At 38.1% G+C, this 20,529-nt stretch overlaps 1 long non-coding RNA gene across 3 annotated transcripts in view; it reads left to right on the plus strand.

Annotated features, from left to right (window-relative positions):
* The first annotated feature begins 13,207 nt into the window (after positions 1-13,207).
* The window catches only part of LOC117974857 (uncharacterized), a 109,891-nt gene continuing 102,569 nt past the window's right edge, over positions 13,208-20,529 (plus strand). For all 3 annotated transcript variants that reach the window (XR_008626074.2, XR_008626077.2, XR_010110785.1), the window contains exon 1: positions 13,208-13,835. This is a non-coding gene — a long non-coding RNA (uncharacterized LOC117974857). The remainder of the gene's footprint in view (positions 13,836-20,529) is intronic.

The raw sequence follows: 20,529 nt of genomic DNA on the forward strand, positions 1-20,529 counted from the left end.
CCATCCCATCTATAAGAAAAGTTTATTATCAAGTTTCTGACTATACAGAGATTCACAGACCTGGGAAAGGAATAACAGCCAGTTTATAGGTGTACATCGTAAAGATGATGGTAGGTCCCCAAGTGTTTGTAGGGTTTAGATGAGTGTGTGTGAAGGAGAAAAAGAAGATCACTTTAAATAGAAAATCCATGAAAGTATTCCAGAAGCATAAGCAGGGATAGCATATGAAAAGGACAAGAACTTTGATGAAACAGCAGTCAGTGAAACAACACAGGTGATGGATTGCCAAGGTCTGTATCTAGGGTTGGGTTATAATGGCTTAAAATCACACAAAAGAGTCTGCATATTATGCAACATATAATGAAGAATGAATGTTAGTTCTTACGTAGGACAAAGTCACAATGGAAGTCGTGTTGAGAATGACAATGTTGGCAGATTTTTCAGGATCTACCTAGTGGACATTCTATCCATGTTGAATGAATCTGTGAGATAAGTCAGATAATGAAGACTAAGTGCCAAGAGATTGTTGAAGATGTTTCAGTGGATGATAAAGCAGATTTGTATTATGGTAATAAGACATGGATTATTTAAAACGAAGAAACAAGTATAAATCTTTTTTTTTTTTTGAGATGGAGTTTATCTCTAGTTGCCCAGGCTGTTGTGCAATGGTGTGATCTCGGCTCACTGCAACCCCAGTCTCCCAGGTTCAAGCGATTCTCCTGCCTCAGCCTCCTAAGAAGATGGGATTACAGGCATGTGCCAGCACACATGGTTAATTTTGTATTTTTAGTGGAGACAGGGTGTCTCCACGTTGGTCAGGCTGGTCTCAAACTCCCGACTTCAGTTGTTCCATCTGCCTCGGCCTCCCAAAGTGCCCGGATTACAGGCATGAGCCACCGTGCCTGGCCATAAATCAATTTTTTAAAATACTTTTTAAATAATTTACAAATATTTCAGGGTCATTCACCAGACACATCTTAAAATAGTTGCCCAGCCTTTAAGAACTTATAACAACATAGAAATCTTATTTTTACTAAAATCTGAAAAGTCAACAAGTCGCAATGAAATAAATGATATCTGGCATAACTCTATTGCTTGACTTTGTATCTTCTATTGTAAGTCATATACTATTGTAGAAATTACATATGAAAATAACTTCCAATTACTTAAACAATAGATACTTACAATGTTTTGGGCCAGTTGATTGCCTCATATAAATAAAAGTTTGTGTACATTATCAACCGTAGAAGAGGTGCATTTATAGAGTTATTAATTGCTAAAATTTAGTTATATACTTTTGTCTGCTAATGTTAAAATTTTCCTAAGTAAATATTGGCACACAAGGAATAGCTAAATAAACTGTAAGCCTTGGACATAATTATGAATTATTTATAGGAATAATAATATCTAGTTCGAAAAAGATCAGAGCATTATAGCCAATAACATTTTTTTTGTTTTTAGTAGAGATGGGAGTCTTGCCATGTTGACAATGACTGGTCTTGAACTTCTGTCCTCAAGTAATCTTCCTGCCTTGGCCTCCCAAAGTACTGGGATTATAGGTGTGAGTCACTGCACCTAGCCTCTACCTTTTTTACACAAGATTTACTTTTCAATCTACTGCCATTTAAATTATCTTCTGAACTCTTTTGAAAGTTTTTGACATCACAAATAAAATATTTACCTAATCCAATATGCATATTTTCAGAGATGACAATTTATCATGTCAAAATCTGCTCCCCCTTCCTGTGCTCCTTATCTCACTTAATGGCACCACCACCCACTCTTTTGCCTGGGCCAAAGACATCTGGAGTAATTATCAGTTGCTTGCTGTTCTTTCAAACCAGTCATCCATTTCTGTCAATTATTCTTACGTATCTTTCAGACCTCTTCCTTCCTCTTTATCTTCATTACCACTGAAATCACCTTTGCGAAAATAAGAGTGAGAAAATTATAACAGTGAAAGAAATCTGACCTAGCCAACTCCATCTTGCCTTTAGCCTCCAAATTGCCTTTGGCCATTCCTGGGCAATAGCCAAGCAAACTTTGGAAGGAAGTTAGTCTAAATAATAGCTCTTTCCAAAACTAAACCACCTTTGTAAAACTAATGAAAGATCACCAGATTAGGAGGGTGAGAAGGGCCTGATATCTGCCCAAGATACAGGCATAATAAAATGATTACCAGCCATTATTCTGGAGGTCACAAGATTTGCAAATTCTCTAATTCCCTCTGTAAATAACATTACTACTGTAGAACCTAAGACTGACCTTTTGTGATGTGTTTTCAGGCTTTTGCGTTTCTGACCAGATGGTCCCAAGAGGGCCAGTGACATCTCTGTGACACTCACCCTGAAGGGACTCAGCACTCAACGACCATTTCCACACCACTATGATTGCATTTTCAACCAATCAGCAGGACTCATACCCTAGCCCTCTGCCTGCCAAATTATCTTAGAAAAACTCTAGCCTCCAAATTTTTGGAAAGGCTGATCTGAGTAATAATAAAACTCTGGTCTCCCTTTTAGCCAGCTCTACATGTATTAAACTTTCTTTATTGCCAATTCCCCTGTCTTGTTAAATCAGCTCTATCCAGGCAGCTGGTGAGAAGAATCCATTCGGCAGTTACACCGCTGCCCAAGTTTGGGTAGTAATGATTATTCACTACACAATTTTAAAAGCCTTGCTATGTGATTTTTTACTTTCTTTATTTCCAAATCTAAGCTCCATACACAGTTCTCTCCCATATAGAAAATTCCTCATTGGCTTCCTATCACCTACCACACTGACTTTCACTTATTCTATTTTACCATGTGTAAAACATTCATTTCACAACCACTCCTTCTCTCTTGTTCTCTTATCTATAGGCACTCCACCCAAAACTGAAATAACATTTTGAAAATATATTAATTGTGATTCATCCTGGTATGTAATATTCCATTTTATGGCATTGTATTTTATTTCAGAAAATATTAGTTGTACTCATTAAAGTGATCAGTTATTTAATCTAGAAAACACTGGTCAATGGAATAGATGTCAAACACATTATATTGTTGAATAAGGCCACCTGAGTTACATTCCTTCCTATTCTGCCTCTGTCCAAGTTGGTTCACTCTGGTCTCCTATGTCTAAGTACAATGTAAGTTGGCATTGTGATGCTAGTTGAATTGTATGACCCTATTGCGTGTAGATAGATTTTACCTAAAATATGTTCATTGCAATGTTCTATCCAATATCAGTTAAAAATGAAAAGAATATACATATTTGCTATTAATAAATTGGTTTATGAAAAGGTTAGGTACATCTGCAGCTTGAATAATAAAGTTGTTAAAAAATCAAGTTTAGTAAATTTAATGACATGGGATGCTATTAGTAATGTACTTCTAAGTGAAAAAAATCTAAGTCTAGGAAACATTAGTTTCATAAGTAATTTTGCATATATTGAAGACAAATGTTGCTTCTTTTTGTATTTGGTTATTTTAATCATTTGAAGTCACTAGGAACAAGCTACACAAATACCCAAGCCTTGTCATGGAAATTAGTTATTTCCATATTAAATTTTCAATTGTAACACAAAAGAAGAGATGAATCATTAAATAAAAAACTAAAAGCAGAGGCTCTTTAGGCTAATTGTAGTTAACTTCATTCAAATAGAGTAGCTGGAGGCAGGCTCAGTGGTAGGTTAGTATCATATACTGCATCAGTTACTGTGCAAGCCTTCCCAGCAAGTATCATTCACAGTAATGCAGATCTGTATCAAAATTATATGCCTTGTATTCAGAAGCATTAGTATTACTGAAGTCTCCACGTTGTCTTTAAGTAACACATTTGTGTAACAAAAGGAAAACGGATGTGCAGATGTACAGATCTTTGAAGAATCACAACTAAAGAGCCCAAGGGAGAAAAGGCAGATACCATTTATATTTTCTCTTTTCTTCTTCACTCACTAATTTCTACCTAAAATTAATGTATTCTGTTTTAATGGTTAATATAGACCTAAAAGAAAATTACTTGATTACTGATGAGAATTGTATTAAAACGACCTAAGATTACTATTCTCCTTTTTTTTTTTTTTGAGACCGAGTTTCACTCTTGTTGCCAGGCTGGAGTGCAGTGGCACAATCTCGGATCACTGCAACCTCTGTCTCCAGGTTCAAGCGATTCTCCTGCCTCAGCCTCCGAAGTAGCTGGGTCTACAGGAACGCACCGCCACACCCAGCTAATTTTTGTATTTTTAGTAGAGACGGGGTTTCACTATGTTGGCCAGGAGGGTCTAGATCTCTTGACCTAGTGATACACCTACCTCAGCCTCCCAAAGTGCTGGGATTACAGGCATGAGCTACTGCACCCGGCCTATTCTCCTATTATTAACAAACATATACCCATGACCATTAACTTACTCAAATATTCAAAATTTATCTTATTCTTGGTCCCCTAACAAAGTAAAACAAAAATTATCCTTGGAATATTTATCCATATTTTCATAGTTTTTATATATATGGGTGTGCCTCTTACACTCATTTTATAAGATCCTTCCCTGCTCAGATGGCACATCCTGTAAAACAACTGTGGGAAGGATTTAGTTTAAAATAGAGGATAGGTATAATGAAGCACTATGAGTCTGGCAGAAAGCCAGGGAGCAAGACAGGAAAACGTTCAATTTGACTTTGTCCTTGATATGCCATGGAACTGGAGCATGTAGAAAATCATACTAACTGAAAGACCAAAGTCATCTTAATGCAAGTTCTTATCAAAAATCCAAGCTGCTTTGTTGTTCATATTTTAATCATTCAAAGCAAAGCCTTTTTATTTTTTCTGAAAGTTTCAAAAGTGACCACACATTTTATAGAAATGTTTTTCAAACTTCCCATTCTTTGCACCACAAATGACTAAGTATATTTTAACAAACTGATGAAAAGAATGGGTTAAAAAATTGCTTATTTGTGCCATAAAAATCACTTTAGAATTATTTTAAAAGAAAGTTGCAAGAAGTTAGCTATAATACTTGACAAAAAGCCAAATAATTTCTTAATTTTCCCCATCTTTTTTTACTTGCAATTCTATGTTTATTGCAGCACTGTTCACAATAACAAAGATATAAAATGAACCTAAGTGCCCTTCAATAGATAAATGAAAATGTGGTATATATACACAATGGAATATATACACAATGGAATATAGGAAAATGTGGTATATATACACAATGGAATGCTATCTATCCACAATAAAACAATGAAATTCTGTCATTTTCAGCAACATGTATAGAACTGGAGGTTATTGTGTTAAGTGAAATCAGCAGAAACAGAAAGACAAATATTTAATATTCTTATTATATGTGAGAGTGAAGAAAGTTCATCTCATGAAGATAGAGGGCAGAGTAAAAGATACCAGAGACAGGGAAGAATGTGGGTTGGGAGGGAATTATGAGAGGTAGGAGGGAATTAAGAGAGGTTGGATAATGGGTAGAAACATAAAGTTAGATAGAAGAAGTACATTTTAAAGTTAAATAGCAGAGTAGGGAGACTATAGTAAACAAGAAAGTGTTGTATATTTCAAAGACTTGAAATGTGTTCAACACATATACATGGTAAATACTCAAGGTGATGGATACCCTAAATGCCCCGCCTTGAACCATTACACATTCTATGCATATAACAAAAAAAATCACATGTATCAACTATGTATGTATAAATGTTATATATCAATAAAAAATAGTGTGGCTACACTTCAAGTGGCCTGACTTGGTTTTATGACCACCATAGATGTTAGTAATTGCAACTTTGGAAAAAAGTTTTAGTATTATTTCCCTGGAAGACCAAGTCTGAAGCAAATATTTTAGGGTGCTTGCAAACCCAGAAAAGTAATAGTGAAGGAAAAGGTAGCATGGGAGGAAAGAAAGAAAAGCAAATGGCCAAATTGGCCAGAGCATCATCATAAAGTACAGCTGATTTCTTGTCAAGCAGCATTTCTCAAACAAGACTTTATGAAAACCTAGGACCTCAGAATAATTACTAGAAGTGGAAGAGAATTTATTCACCAGCTCCTTTCCATCTCCTATCTCTCATAAGTCAACATTTACCCCGTTGAATATTAACTCTCCCCACTTTTCCAGGTTTTATTCCCTGGCCTCTGAAGGCAGCTCCTGGAAAAGCTGGATCAGTGCAAGAGTAGCAGCAGCATTCATCACACATGCTGTAAACTGCACAGTGAGTCAGCGAGGAAAATCTGGCCAGTGGCACTATTTATTTGCTGGCTGGAAGCTGAAAATGTCATTAATCTGATAAGGTAAGGTGGGCTATATCATGGGTTCTGAGAAGGTCGTGTGATGTCTTGAACCTTAGTAGTAAGTAAGCATGGAATGGATGGCATAAATGAGGTGTGCAATGATAGTCATGAGACTATCTGACTGGACTCTGAGCAATATGGGGACAGGTTGCCACATCAGACTCAGTTGAAGAAAATATGAGTGCTAAAATGATATAACGTATGCCACGATGGTGCTGACAGAGCACTATGAGCTTCTCTCCAGCAAACAGCAAAGTCGTCATCCTATGGCCTATAAGATTGTGATCAGTTCAGACCTTCCTGGAATGCCAATCAGTTACCTTGAGCCGAAATCTATGGTCATGGGAGTGTATGCATGCATGTAGACTAGGACCTGTATATTGGGGTATTATCATTGTAGCTTGGCTCACATGTCTGTTTTTTATTAATTAATATAGCTAAGGCTATTGACCATTTAAGGAGAGGGGCATTTACAAAGATCCACATATGGAGGACATAGTAGGTGAGAGATGGGAGTTGGAGGAAAGCATGATGGGAAATGGAGAAATAGAGAAGAGGACAACAAAAATAATGAACATGAAGACTTTGAGGAATAAAGAGAGAGATGTAAAAGAAGAGATAGAAATGGAGGAGGGAGCCAAAAAATGTACACACACACACACACACACACACACACACACACACAAATATGCACAAAAGGGAACAGAGAGACATATGGAGGGAAGAATGAGTGAAAAGGACAGGAAGGAGGCAGAGGTAGATAATGAGATGATCAATAGCACAAGAGAAAGAAAAGATGTGTTGGTATGCTGATCACTGCTCAGATGATTGTATGTTCCCCTAGTTTCTTTGTTTTGTTTTGTTTTTGTTTTTTGTTTGTTTGTTTTTTTATACTCTAAGTTCTAGGGTACATGTGCACAACATGCAAGTTCGTTACATATGTATACATGTGCCATGTTGGTGTGCTGCACCCATTAACTCGTCATTTACATTAGGTATATCTCCTAATGCCGTCTCTCCCCCCTCCCCCCACCCCACGACAGGCTCTGGTGTGTGATGTTCCCCTTCCTGTGTCCAGGTGTTCTCATTGTTCAATTCCCACCTATGAGTGAGAACATGTGGTGTTTGGTTTTTTGTCCTTGCGATAGTTTGCTGAGAATGATGGTTTCCAGCTTCATCCATGTCCCTACAAAGGACATGAACTCATCCTTTTTTGTGGCTGCATAGTATTCCATGGTGTATATGTGCCACATTTTCTTAATCCAGTCTATCATTGATGGACGTTTGGGTTGGTTCCAAGTCTTTGCTATTGTGAATAGTGCCACAATAAACATATGTGTGCCTGTGTCTTTATACCAGCATGATTTATAATCCTTTATTTGCAAGGTTTTTCAGTTTTCTCTTCATATTTTTATGACTCTTTCATTGTAAAACTAAATTATTAGTATTCTAGTCTGAGTTCATTCTTAAATCAATTTCCTATATATTCTTCCTTATTGTAATCATCTACCTTCACTTCCAAATAGGCTCACAAATATTTCAATGAACACCACTATTGCTGTCCGATCTATTTTCCTTCAATTATTCAGATTGTCACTGGCAGCAAATCCATAGGGGTCTGCAGCAACTTCAATTCTTGTCTCCTCAGAAAAAAATAATTTGACTGAGGGGCAGAAAGCAGAAGGAGAGATCAAGGCAACTTTTAGAGCATGAGTGAAAGTTTAAAAACAAACTTTAGAGTAGGACTGAAAAGAAGTAAAGTACACTTGGAAGAAGGACAAGTGGGTGACTTGTGCACAGTTTGACCCTTGACTTAGGGTTTTATATGTTGGTATGCTTCTGAGGTCTTGTGTCCCTTCTTGCCTGATTCTTCCCTTGAGGTGGGCTATCCACATACACAGTGGCCTATTAGCACTTGGGAGGGGCCACATGCACAATTTGTTTACTGGAGTTCTGTGCATACTCACTTGAAGCGTTCTTCCCTTATCAGTTACCATTCCTAGAGGAAGATCATAGACCAGTTAAACTTCAACCTTTTGCCTCTTAGTGCACATGCTTGAGCCAACTTGCCCAATTCCTGAGCTCTTACTGGGAAACTGCTGATAAAGTTTCAGCTTTTTTTAATCTATTGGGAGACTGCCTTTCCCTGGCACCAGCTGGGACTAATTATTACCTTAGAGAGACAGTTTAACAACTTCCTGACCATCACCAAATGGTCCACTGACATTCCTGGTGTGTGTGTGGCTGGTGAGGTGGAGGGGTGGTTTTGGGAGGAGCCTTCTCTTGCTCTCTTCTCATGCCTATCTACCTATTGTAACAAAATGTTAGTTTGTTTTCTCTTCTACCACAATAATGCTGCCTAACAAACAATTGAAAAACTTTGTGGTTTAAATATGAAGTCTTTGTGCTGGATGGGAGACTGTTCTGGCCTGAACCAGGCTAGCTGACCTTGGTTCAGCTTGTTCATGTGTTTGCTGGCAATTGGTTGATCAACTAGAGGCCAAAAATAAAGAATGCCCTTGCCTGTGTGGGTTTCCTTCACATGGCAGCAGGCTAGACCACATCTCTTCAAATGGTATCACAATGGGAAAAGAGAGAAAGGGAGAGAGAGAAAGATGATGAGACATGTACACAGCCATTCATTTGAGGATAAGGGTCAAAACTGCTTCACTGTTAATTAGCAGACTTTCTATTGGAAAAACAAGTCACAGGCCATCATATTCACTAGAAGAAAAGAAATAATAGTCTCTACCTCTGAATGGGAGGAGCTGAAAAGTTCCATTGCAAAATGCACGAATATTGGAAGGACTGAAAGATTGTGATGATATCTGGATTCTATCATAATCTTTGTCAATCTCATACTCAAAAAATTTTTACATATTTAATATCCAAAAACTGCTTCTATCTGGCCTAAGCTTTATTTTTTTAAATCTTTTCTGTTTCTTCTCAATGTGTTTCTCCTCCCTGAGTCAGAGCATCTATTCACTCTGACATGAATATGCCTTCCATTTTGGTTCTGTGCTCTTACCCATATCCTCTAACTTAAATGCTTTTTTTCTTTTTTATACTTACCCAAATTCTATTTTTATTATTCAACTTTATTTCTATTAAACTTTTATTTTTATTAAAGCCTCAAATGTTTTCTGATTACTCCAATGCTTATTGCTATTTTTATTTTTGAACTCCTACAGACAAACATGAGGTCTACTTAATTTCAGCCCTTGGTTGCATAGTTGTTTATGTCATATACTGCTCTTTAATGAGTGTTAGTTTAGTCTACCCAAAAAGAGTACAAATGTGTATCCCTCACAGCTTAAAAATCACTTCTAATTATATAATAGGTATGTTATGGGTTGAGTTGTATCCTACAAAAATTCACACATCCAAGTCTTAATCCCAGTATCTCATATGTATTTTATTTGGACACAAGGTCTTTAAAGAGATAATCAAGTTAAAACAAAGTAATAATTGTGAGCCCTAATCCATTATGACTGAAGTCCTTATGAAAACGAACTTTGGACACAGAGGCAGATACACATAGAGGGAAAACTATGTGAAGAGACACAGGAAGAAGACATTCATTTACAAACCAGGAGAGAGGCCTGGAACAGATCCTCCTCCCACAGCTCTCAGAATTAACTAAGCCTGTCTATATCTTGATTGTCAACTTCCACCTTCTAGAAGTGTGAGAACACAAGTTTCTGTTGTATAAGTGCCTCAGTTTGTGGTACTTTGTTACAGCAGGCCTAGAAAACTAGGTATTAAGTAAATATTGTTTGAGTAGATAAAAGACACATTAGTATTAAGCAATAACCCTACATTCTTAGAAAAGAGAGAATTTTATTAAATTGCTAGGAACTTAGAATTTTTGGATCTCACATTCCAAATGCATAACACGAGATTTTGCTTTCAGTGTGTATCACTCAAAATTAAGCTAGTAACAGGTAAACTAGTTATGTTCCCTATTCTTATTTCTTGGATATGAGGAAACACATGCAGCAGGAAAGAAAAAGGTGACTAACAATTACTGAATTTCGAGAGTAAAGTGGATTGTTTTGCTCTGTGCAACTATAAAATGGTGATTGATGAACAGGTGCTAAATGTTAGTGAAGTATATGAGATTAAAAATAAGAGTAAGAGTGTACAAAAGTGTATGGATGCAGCTAAGACATATGTTCTTTTACTTCTTTTTTTGGATATCCAGTGGTGAATGAGACAGACCTATTCCTCACCTTTGAGACTTCAAAGATAAGCCAGATGTAGGAACAAAACGGCTGATTAGAAGCAGCTGCAGTCCACAGCACTCACAAAGAGAAATGAAAAAGGGTGAGTGAATTCAGCACCTTCAATGGAAATATCTATGTTCTTGCATTGGGAATAACTAGGTGAACAACTTGACCCATGGAGAATAAAGAAAAGGAGGGGGGTGACAAACCACCCAGGAGTGGCACAGAGCCCAAGGAACTGCCACCCCAAGCCAAGGGAAGTGGTGAGTGATAGTGTGACCCCACTCTGTTACAAAGTAACAAGCTAACCTCATGATGACAGGATCAAATTCACACATAACAATACTAATCTTAAATGTAAATGGGCTAAATCCCCCAATTAAAAGACAGAGAATGGCAAGCTGAATAGAGCACCAAGACCCATCGATGTGCTGTCTTCAAGAAACCAATCACACATGCAAAGACACACATAGGCTGAAAATAAGGGAATAGAGGAAAATTTTCCAAGCAATTGAAAAACAGAAAAATGCAAGGATTGCAATCCTAGTTTCTGAAATAACAGACTTTAAACCACCAAAGATGAAAATAAAGACAAACAAGGGCGTTAAATAATGGTAAAGGGTTTAATTCCACAAGACGACCTAAATATCCTAAACTTAAATACACCCAACAGAGAAGCACCCAGATGCATGAAGGAAGTTCTTAGAGACCTACAAAGAGACTTAGACCCCCACACAAGAATAGTGGGAGATTTTAACACCCCACTGTCAATATTAGATAATTAAGACAGAAAATTAACAAAGATATTTAGGACTTGAACTCAGCTCTGGATCAAGCGGACCTGACAGATATCTGCAGAACTCTCTACCCCCAAAACAGCAAAATATACATTCTTCTCATTGACACATGTAACTTACTGTAAAATTGATCACATAATTATAAGTAAAACACCCTGAGCAAATGCAAAAGAACTGAAATAATAACAAGCAGTCTCTCAGACCACAGAGCAATCAAATTAGAACTCAAGATTAAGAAATTCACTCAAAACCACACAATTATCTGGAAATCGAGCAACCTGCTCCTGAATGACTTTTGGATAAACAATAAAATTAAGGCAGAAATCAAGAAGTTCTTTGAAACTAATGAGAATAAAGATACAATGTAACAGAACCTCTGGGACGTGGCAAAGACAGTGTTAAGGAGGAAATCTATAGAACTAAATGCCCACATCAAAAAGCTAGAAAGATCTCAAGTTAACAACCTAACATCACAACTAAAAGAACTAGAGAACCAAGAACAAACAAATCCCAAAGCTAGCAGAAGACAAGAAATAACCAAAATCAGAGCTGAACTGAAGCAGATAGAGACATGGAAAATCATTTAAAAAAATCAATGAATATAGAAGTAGTTTTTTTGAAAAAAATAATAAAATTGATAGATTGATAGCTAGACTAATGAAGAAAAGAAAGAAGAGTCAAGTAAACACAATCAGAAATAAGAGGGATATCACCATCGACCCCACAGAAATACAAACAACCATCAGAGAATACTATAAACACCTCTATCAACACAAACTAGAAAATCTAGAAGAAATGGATAAATTTCTGGACACGTACCCTCCCTCCCACAGCTGAACCAAGAAGAGGTTGAATCCCTGAATATACCAATACAAGTTCTGAGATTGTGGCAGTAATAAATAGTCTACCAAGCAAAAAAGTCCCAGGATAAGATAAGACAGATTTACAGTTGAATTCTGTGTCTGGAATTGGTGGGTTCTTGGTCTCACTGACTTCAAGAATGAAGCAGCGGACCCTTGCAGTGAGTGTTACAGTTCTTAAAGATGGTGTGTCCAGAGTGTGTTCCTTCTGATGTTCGGATGTGTTCAGAGTTTCTTCCTTCCAGTGGGTTCGTGGTCTCACTGCCTTCAGGAGTGAAGGTGCAGACCTTCATGGTGAGTGTTATAGCTCTTAAGGCGGCATGTCGGAAGCTGTTCATTCCTCCCATTAGGAGTTGTTCGTCCGTCCCGGTGGGCTTGTGGTCTTGCTGGCTTCAGGAGTGAAGCTGCAGAACTTCGTGGTGAGTGTTTTAGCTCTTAAGGCGGCACGTCGGAAGATGTTCATTCCTCCCATCCGGAGTTGTTCGTCCCTCCCGGTGGGCTTGCGGTCTTGCTGGCTTCAGGAGTGAAGCTGCAGACCTTCGTGGTGAGTGTTACAGCTCATAAAGGCGGTGCAGACCAAAAGAGTGAACAGCAGCAGATTTACTGTGAAGAGTGAAAGAACAAAGCTTCCACAGAGTGTAAGAGTACCCGAGCAGGTCTCCACTGCTGGCTGGGGCAGCCTGCTTTTTTTCCCTTATCTGGCCCCACCCACATCCTGCTGATGGGTCCATTTTACAGAGAGCTGATTGGTCCATTTTGACAGGGTGCTGATTGGTGTGTTTACAATCCCTGAGCTAGACGCAGAGTGCTGATTGGTGTATTTACAATCCTCCAGCTAGACGTAAAAGTTCTCCAAGTCCCCACTAGATTAGCTAGACACAGAGCACTGATTGGTGGGTATACAAACCTTTAGCTAGTCACAGAGTACTGATTGGTGCAATCCCTGAGCTAGACACAGAGCACTGATTGGTGTGTTTACAAACCTCTAGCTAGACATAAAAGTTCTCCATGTCCCCACATCACTCAGGAGCCCAGCTGGCTTCACCTAGTAGATCCTGCATGCTGTAGGGGGGGCTGAGCTGCCCGCCAGTCCCGCACCGCGCGTCCACACTCCTCAGCCTTGGGCAGTTCATGGGACCGGGCGCCCTGGAGCAGGGGGCGGCGCCCATGGGGGAGGCTCGGTCAGCGCCGGAGCCCATGAAGGGTGGGGGGAGCTCGAGCATGGCGGGCTGCAGGTCCTGAGCCCTGCCCCATGGAGGGGTGGCTGAGGCCCGGCGAGAATTCAAGCGCTGCGCGGGCGGGCCGGCAGTGCTGAGTGACCCGGCGCACCCTCTACAGCTGCTGGCCCAGGTGCTAAGCCGGTCACTGCCCGGGGCCGTTGGCGCCAGCCGGCTGCTCCGAGTGCGGGGCCCGCTGAGCCCGTGACCACCCGGAACTGGCGCTGGCCCGAGCGCTGCGCGCAGCCCCGGTTCCTGCCTGCGTCTCTCCCGCCACAACTCCCCGCAAGCAGAGGGAGCCGGTTCCGACCTAGGCCTGCCCAGAGAGTGGCCCCCTCAGCGCAGTGGCGGGCTGAAGAGCTCCTTGAGCATGGCCAGAGTGAACGCCCATGCCGAGGAGGCGCTGAGAGCGAGGGAGGGCTGCTAGCACGTTGTCACCTCTCAGAAGGACATGAGGTAATTTATCTCAGTGGCTCTAACGTTCATTAGTAGCCCAGGAGGGTGTCTGTGGGTAAATGATCTTTGAGACCCCCAAGTTATGTAGAAAATTTCCATCTGAATGGCAGTGAGAGAGAGAAAGTGCATGAAGAAAGGGAACATAATGATTACATTATGAATCTAGTGGAAAAAATCTTGGCAGACAAAAAGTCTGAGTAGAATTTCCTTTTTTTTTTTTTTGGAGTATTGCTGTGAGAATGTTTTCCTCTTCCTCTCACCACACCAAAAAGTTCTGTAGTGTAGTTCTGAAACATTCTGTTAAACAGACTGCAGCTCCTGCAGGCTGCTGCCCAACCTGGCCTGACACATTAAGAACAAGAAATAAAATAGTAAGACATGCCTTAGAGACTTGCTTAAAGTTCTGCAGTGAGAAGCACAGATCTGTCCACTAAAATTGAAAACCCAAAGCAGTACTTCAGAGATAAAACAATACCAGAAAGAGAAACAAGCTATCATCAACAGAACAATTTAAAACATCTGCTGACGATTTAGTCTCACAACTCAACTTTGGCAGAAGAAAATTCAATATTGTTCAATGAAATAAAGTATTGAGGGAAATAAAATCCCAGTGCCTAATATAACAATAGTATTAATGTCTGCAGATTCTGTGTGACAGATGCATTCAGCTGCCACTGCAGAGGCAGCTGCACAGCAATATACCAACTTGAGGCATAATAAACTATTCAGTATAGACAGACTCATTCCCAAGACAGAGTGATTTGGGCAGATATCCCATGTCCTACTCTTTGAGGGAGTCCTGCCCTACTTCCAGCAGTCAGCTGGACAATGATTATTTGAGCCAGGGGGAGCTGTTTGCCAGATGGAGCTGAAAAACTACATGAGACATGATTCCACCATAAGTTGGCCTAAATTGTTCTGATTTCCAAAGCCGCTAAGGGATATTACTATGAGCCACGGGAGAATTATTTGCATGAAAACCCCTAGAACCCTTTGTAGAAATCATTAAAGAGATTGTAGTGTAATAGAAGTCTTTAATTGGTGACCAAAGAGCCAAATCTGGCACTCAGACCTATGTTGTGTGGTCACATACACCTTTTATTTTTTTAACTTTTTAATTAGATGCTAACCTCTAAAAGCCTGAATTTCTGGCTTCTCTTGAAAATTTGGAGAATCTGATAAAATGAAAAGTGCCCACCGCATCTGTTAGATAGGGGCATGCATTCTCTAATTTGCTGTGTCCTCTTGCACTCGCTGTTGTTTTGCTTATATTTGGTTTGCTCCAGTTTCATTGGTCCTTGTAGGCATTTGAGCCCTAAAACAGAGGACAAATATTTTTAACAAAAGCAGCAAAAGAGGATAAATATTAAGAAATATTGATCAGAGAAGAAATTTGTTTTCCAAGAGGAAAGCAGAAATTATGATATATTAATAAATCCAGTAGAAATTGGGCAGATCAGCCAGTTATTGTGGAAACGGAGTCAGATCTCATGAGAAGTAATTGAAATAACAAAAAAGGTAAAACAGGCTACATTATGGGATGGCTTACACTCTTTCAACCAGAATAGCGAAGGCAGTCACGAACCAAGTGAAGATGCTGTCAAAGTAAAATCTTTATCAAAGCTCGCCTGTATTTAGGATCTCCTCTCTGGTTTGATCTTATACAATGGCATCATAAAGAAAACATATTTTGCAAATGAAGTCATTAATAATTTGAGGATGGCTCATCCCTGGTTGAGATAGCTCCACATTGAATATCTGAAGAGGAATGTGGAAAGAATTTGTGTCAGAGGCAAAGAACAACATCATGAAGAACATCTGACTTACATGCCAAAGAGGTAACCTGAGCCTCGATGCTTCAGATGGCTTCATGGCACCGCTGTGATCTTGTCAAACTCAAAAAATTACTGATGTTTATAAAGAAACCTCTGAAATCTGGAGCTCAGCCCTGAAATAAAGCAGAGAGATGCTCACTCTCCTGGGTTCCTGTGTAAGGGTTTGAAGAATGTAGAGACAACTTCTCAGACTACTCTCTCTGTCCTTACCATCATCCTGGAGGGCTGGGCTGTCCAAGAACATAAGAACACAGACAACAGCATAGTATATAAACTGACTGCTCCTAGACTCTGAAACACTGAGCTTCAAGGGCTCTGAGGATTGTGCCCTTGGACTGGAACCATGCCCCACACAACCACCTGTGCTGATCTAGAAAGGATGTTACATTCAATTCACTACATTTTATTTTTTACTAAATCCCCTTTAAAGATTTATTGAACGTGTTGGAGAGGAAGTTAGATAAACAAGAAAGTCTTTTAAAACTCTTCTGAAAAGTCAAAAGAAAAAGGCAGATCAGTCAAGTGCGGGGCCTTACTACAGGGATGGGGTTTGGCTTCCCCCACCAAGTCTCCATTAATACCACAGTGGGAGTGACCTGATTACTCCTGGGCAAGGGTAAAAGTCCTGACTTCCTAATGGGCCTCTGCCACCACTCCAGTAGAGACAAGGGGATGCCTTGTTACTTTCCTGCCAATTAGGGGCAGAAGTTTAGGCTTCCCATTGGTTTCTATTGATAACACAGGGAAGAGCTCACTGCCAACAGTGGAAATGAAAGTCCCAGCATCTTCAGTGGCTATGTCTGCTATCATCCTTGCAGGGATGTAGGGAGCTTTGTTACAGCCTCACAAGGATGGAAGTGTGTGATCCTCACTGAGTCTTTCTTGATGTCAATAAGGTGACACCACCTGTTTTCAGTTGGAGTAGTGCAGTTACTATGTAAAAATTTTTGGCCTTGCTAGGCTCCTCCTTTTCTGGCCCTGTACGTAGAGCGAATAAACTTTTCTTTGGACTTTTTATGTCCATGTCTGTTGGCATTTCTGGGTTGCCAGCTTCTTCAACTCCAAATTTGGAATATATGAGGCAGAAAGAAAACCCAAGTGTTACAGAACAAATAGTGTCTCCCAAATAGTTATGTCCACTTGGAACCTCAGAATGTGCTTTTATTTGGAAATATTGTCTTTGCAGATGAATTCAAGTTAAGTTGAGTTTATACATGATTAAGGTGGACTCTTATCCAATATGGCTGGAGTCCTTACAAGAAGAGAGAATACAGAGGTACAAAAATACAGAGATTGTAAAGGGAGAAATAAAACCATTCCTATTTGCAGATAAGATGGTTGTCTGTGTAGAAATTCCAAAGGCATCTACAAAAATAAAAAGTAAAAAATGTCAAACTAATAAATGCATTCAACATGGTTGAAGGATGCAAGATTAACATAACAGCAATCTATTGCTGTATACTAGCAATAAACACATAGACATCAGAATTGAAAATACAGTACCATTTATAACTGCTAAAAATAAAATATTCATGTGTAAACATAACAAAACCTGTACAGGACTTGTAAGCTGAAAACTACACAACACTGATGAAAAAAATCAAAGGTTATTTATAAAAATGAAGAGAAATACTGTAGTCATGTATTGAAGTATCAATAAAGTTCTCAATTCTCAAAAATTGATATATAAGTTTAATTGAGTTCCTGTAAAAATCCAAGCAAGATTTTTTGCAGGTGTGTACAAGATCACTCTAAAATGTGTATTGAAAGCCAAAGCCACTAGAATAGCTAAAATAATTTTGAAAAAAATAAGAATAAAGTGGGACAACTGCTCTTTCTGATTGCAAGACATTTTTCACTATAGTAATCAACACTGTGTGTGGTATTGGGAGACTAGACAAATAGATCAATGGAAAAGAATAGAGAACTCAGAAATAGACACAAATTTGCCCAATAAATTTCTGATAAAGGCACAAAAGTAATCCAATGGAGGAAGATAGCCTTTTCAGCATATGATGCTGAAACAATTGCAAATAAATAAATAAAACTTGTGCTACATCTCATATCTTATACAAAATTAACTCCTCCTGGATGATTGACTAAAATATGAAATGTAAAACTGTAAAACTTAAGAAAAAAGAAAGGAACTTATCTTTATATTTATGTTTTCATTTTTTAAAATTTTAATTTTGGTGGGTATATAGTAGGCTTCTATATCTATGAAATACCTGAAAGCTTTGATTACAAGCATACAATGCATAATAATCACATCATGTAAAAAGGGGGTATCCATCCCCTCCAAGCATTTATCTTTTGTGTTACAAATAATCCAATTATACTCTTTTACTTATTTTAAAACCAATAATTAAATTATTGTTGACTATGGTCACCCTAATGTGATATTAAATACTAGGTCTTATTCATTCTTTTTAACTATTTTTTTTTTCTATCTGTTACCATCTCCACCTCCCCATCATCACCTCACTATTCTTCCTAGTCTCTGATAACCATCTTTATACTCTCTATAAGTTCAATTGTTTTGAATTTTAGATCCCACAAATAAGTGATAACATGCAATGTTTGTCTTTCTGTGCCTGGCTTATTTTACTTAGCATAATGACCTCCAGTTCCAATCATCTTGTTGCAAATGACGGGATTTCAATCATTTTTATGGCTGAACAGTATTCCATTGTGTATAAGTACTACAATTTCTTTATCCCTTTATCTGTGATGGACACCTAGGTTGCTTCCAAATCTTAGCTATTGTGAACAGTGCTACAACAAACATGGAAGTGCAGATGTCTGTTCAAGATACTGGTTTCCTTTCTTTTTGGTGTAAGCAAAGCAGTGAAATTGCTGGATCCTATGGTAGTCCTATTTTTAGATTTTTTTTTGAGGAACCTCCAAACTGTTCTCCATAGTGGTAGTACTAATTTACATTCCCACCAACAGTGTTTGAGGGTTCCTTTTTCCCCACATCTTTGCCAGCATTTGTTGCCTGTCTTTTGGATATAAGCCATTTTAACTGGAATAAGATGATATCTCATTGTTTTGATTTACATTTCTCTGATGATCAGTGATGTTGTATGTCTTTTCATATGCTTGTTTGTCATTTGTATGTCTTCTTTTGAGAAATACATATTTAAATATTTTACTGATTTTTAAAATCTATTAAATTTTCCGTATGGAGTTTGAGCTCCTTATATATTTGGTTTATTAATCCCTTGTGAGATGGGTAGTTTGCAAATATTTTATCTCCTTCCGTGGGTTGTCTCATCACTTTGTTGACTGTTTCTCCTTGCTGTACAGAGTCTTCTTTAACTTGATGTGATCCCATTTGTCCATTTTTGCTTTGGTTACCTGTGCTTGTGAGGTACTGGGCAAGAAATGTTTGCCCAGGACAATGTCCTGGAGAGTTTCCCCCATGTATTCTGATAGTAGTTATACAGTTTGGGTTCTTAGATTTAAGCCTTTTATCCATTTTAATTTGATTTTTGCATACAGAAAGAGGTAGAGTTCTAGTTTCATTCTTCTACATAGAAATATTCAGTTTTCCCAGTACCATTTATTAAAGAGACTGTATTTTTTCCATTGTATGTACATTGTTGGAAACTTTGTTGAAGATGAGTTAACTGTAGGCGTGTGGATTTGTTTCTGGATTCTCTATTCTTTTGGTTTATGTGTCTGTTTTTATGCCAGTACCATACTGTTTTGGTTACTATAGCTCTGTAGTATAATTTGAAGTCAGGTAATGTGATTCCTATAGTTTTCTTTTTCTGTGTGCTTAGAAGACTTTTGTCTATTTTGGGTCTTTAGTGTTTCCATATAAATTTTAGAATTTTTTTTTCTGTTTCTGTGAAGAATATCACTGGCATTTTGATAGGGACTGCACTGAATCTGTAGAATGCTTTGGATAGCATGAACATTTTAATAATATTGATTCTTGAAATCCATAAACATGGAATATCTTTTTATTTTTTGGTGTCCTTTTCAATTTCTTTCATCAATGTTTTATAGTTTTTATTATAGGGATCTTTTACTTTTTTGGTTAATTACTAAGTATTTAATTTTATATGTGGCTATTGTGAATGGGATTGCTTTTTTTATTTCTTTTCAAGATTGTTCACTATTGGCTTATAGAAATGCAACTGATTTTTGGAATGTTGATTTTGTATCCCACAACTACTCAATTTGTTTATTAGTTCTAACAGTTCTTTTATGGAGTCAAGGTTTTTCCAAATATATCCCTGCAAGCAAGGATAATTTGACTTCTTCCTTTCCAATTTGAATGCTTTCTATTAATTTCTCTCATCTGATTTCTCTAGCTAGTATTTCCAGTGTATGTCAAGTAACAGTGGTGAAAGTTGGAATCCTTGTCATGTTCCAGATTTTAGAGAAAGGGGTTCCAGTTTTTCCCCATTCAGTTTAATACTAGTTGTGGGTCTGTCATACGTGGCTTTTATTATGCTGAGATATATTTTTTCTATATCCAGTTTTTTGAGAGTTTTTAATCATAAAAATATGTTGAATTTTATTAAATGCTCTTTCAACATCAATTGAAGTGATCATATTGTTTTTGTCCTTCATTCTGTTGATATGATGTATCACACTGATGATTTGCATATGGTGAAGAATCCTTGCATCCCAGAAATAAATTCTACTTGGTCATAATGAATAGTATTTTTAATATATTGTTTAATTTGATTTGGTTTGCTAGTATTTTGTTGAAGATTTTTGCATCAATATTCATCATGGATATTGGCCTGTAGTTTTCTTTTCTTTTTTTTTTCATGTGTTTTTGGTTTTGGTGTCAGGGCCTCACAGAATGAGTTTGAAAGTATTCTATTCTCCTTTGTTTT

This window comes from Pan paniscus, chromosome 1 (assembly GCF_029289425.2).
Source record: "Pan paniscus chromosome 1, NHGRI_mPanPan1-v2.0_pri, whole genome shotgun sequence".
In the NCBI taxonomy this organism is placed as follows: Eukaryota; Metazoa; Chordata; class Mammalia; order Primates; family Hominidae; genus Pan; species Pan paniscus.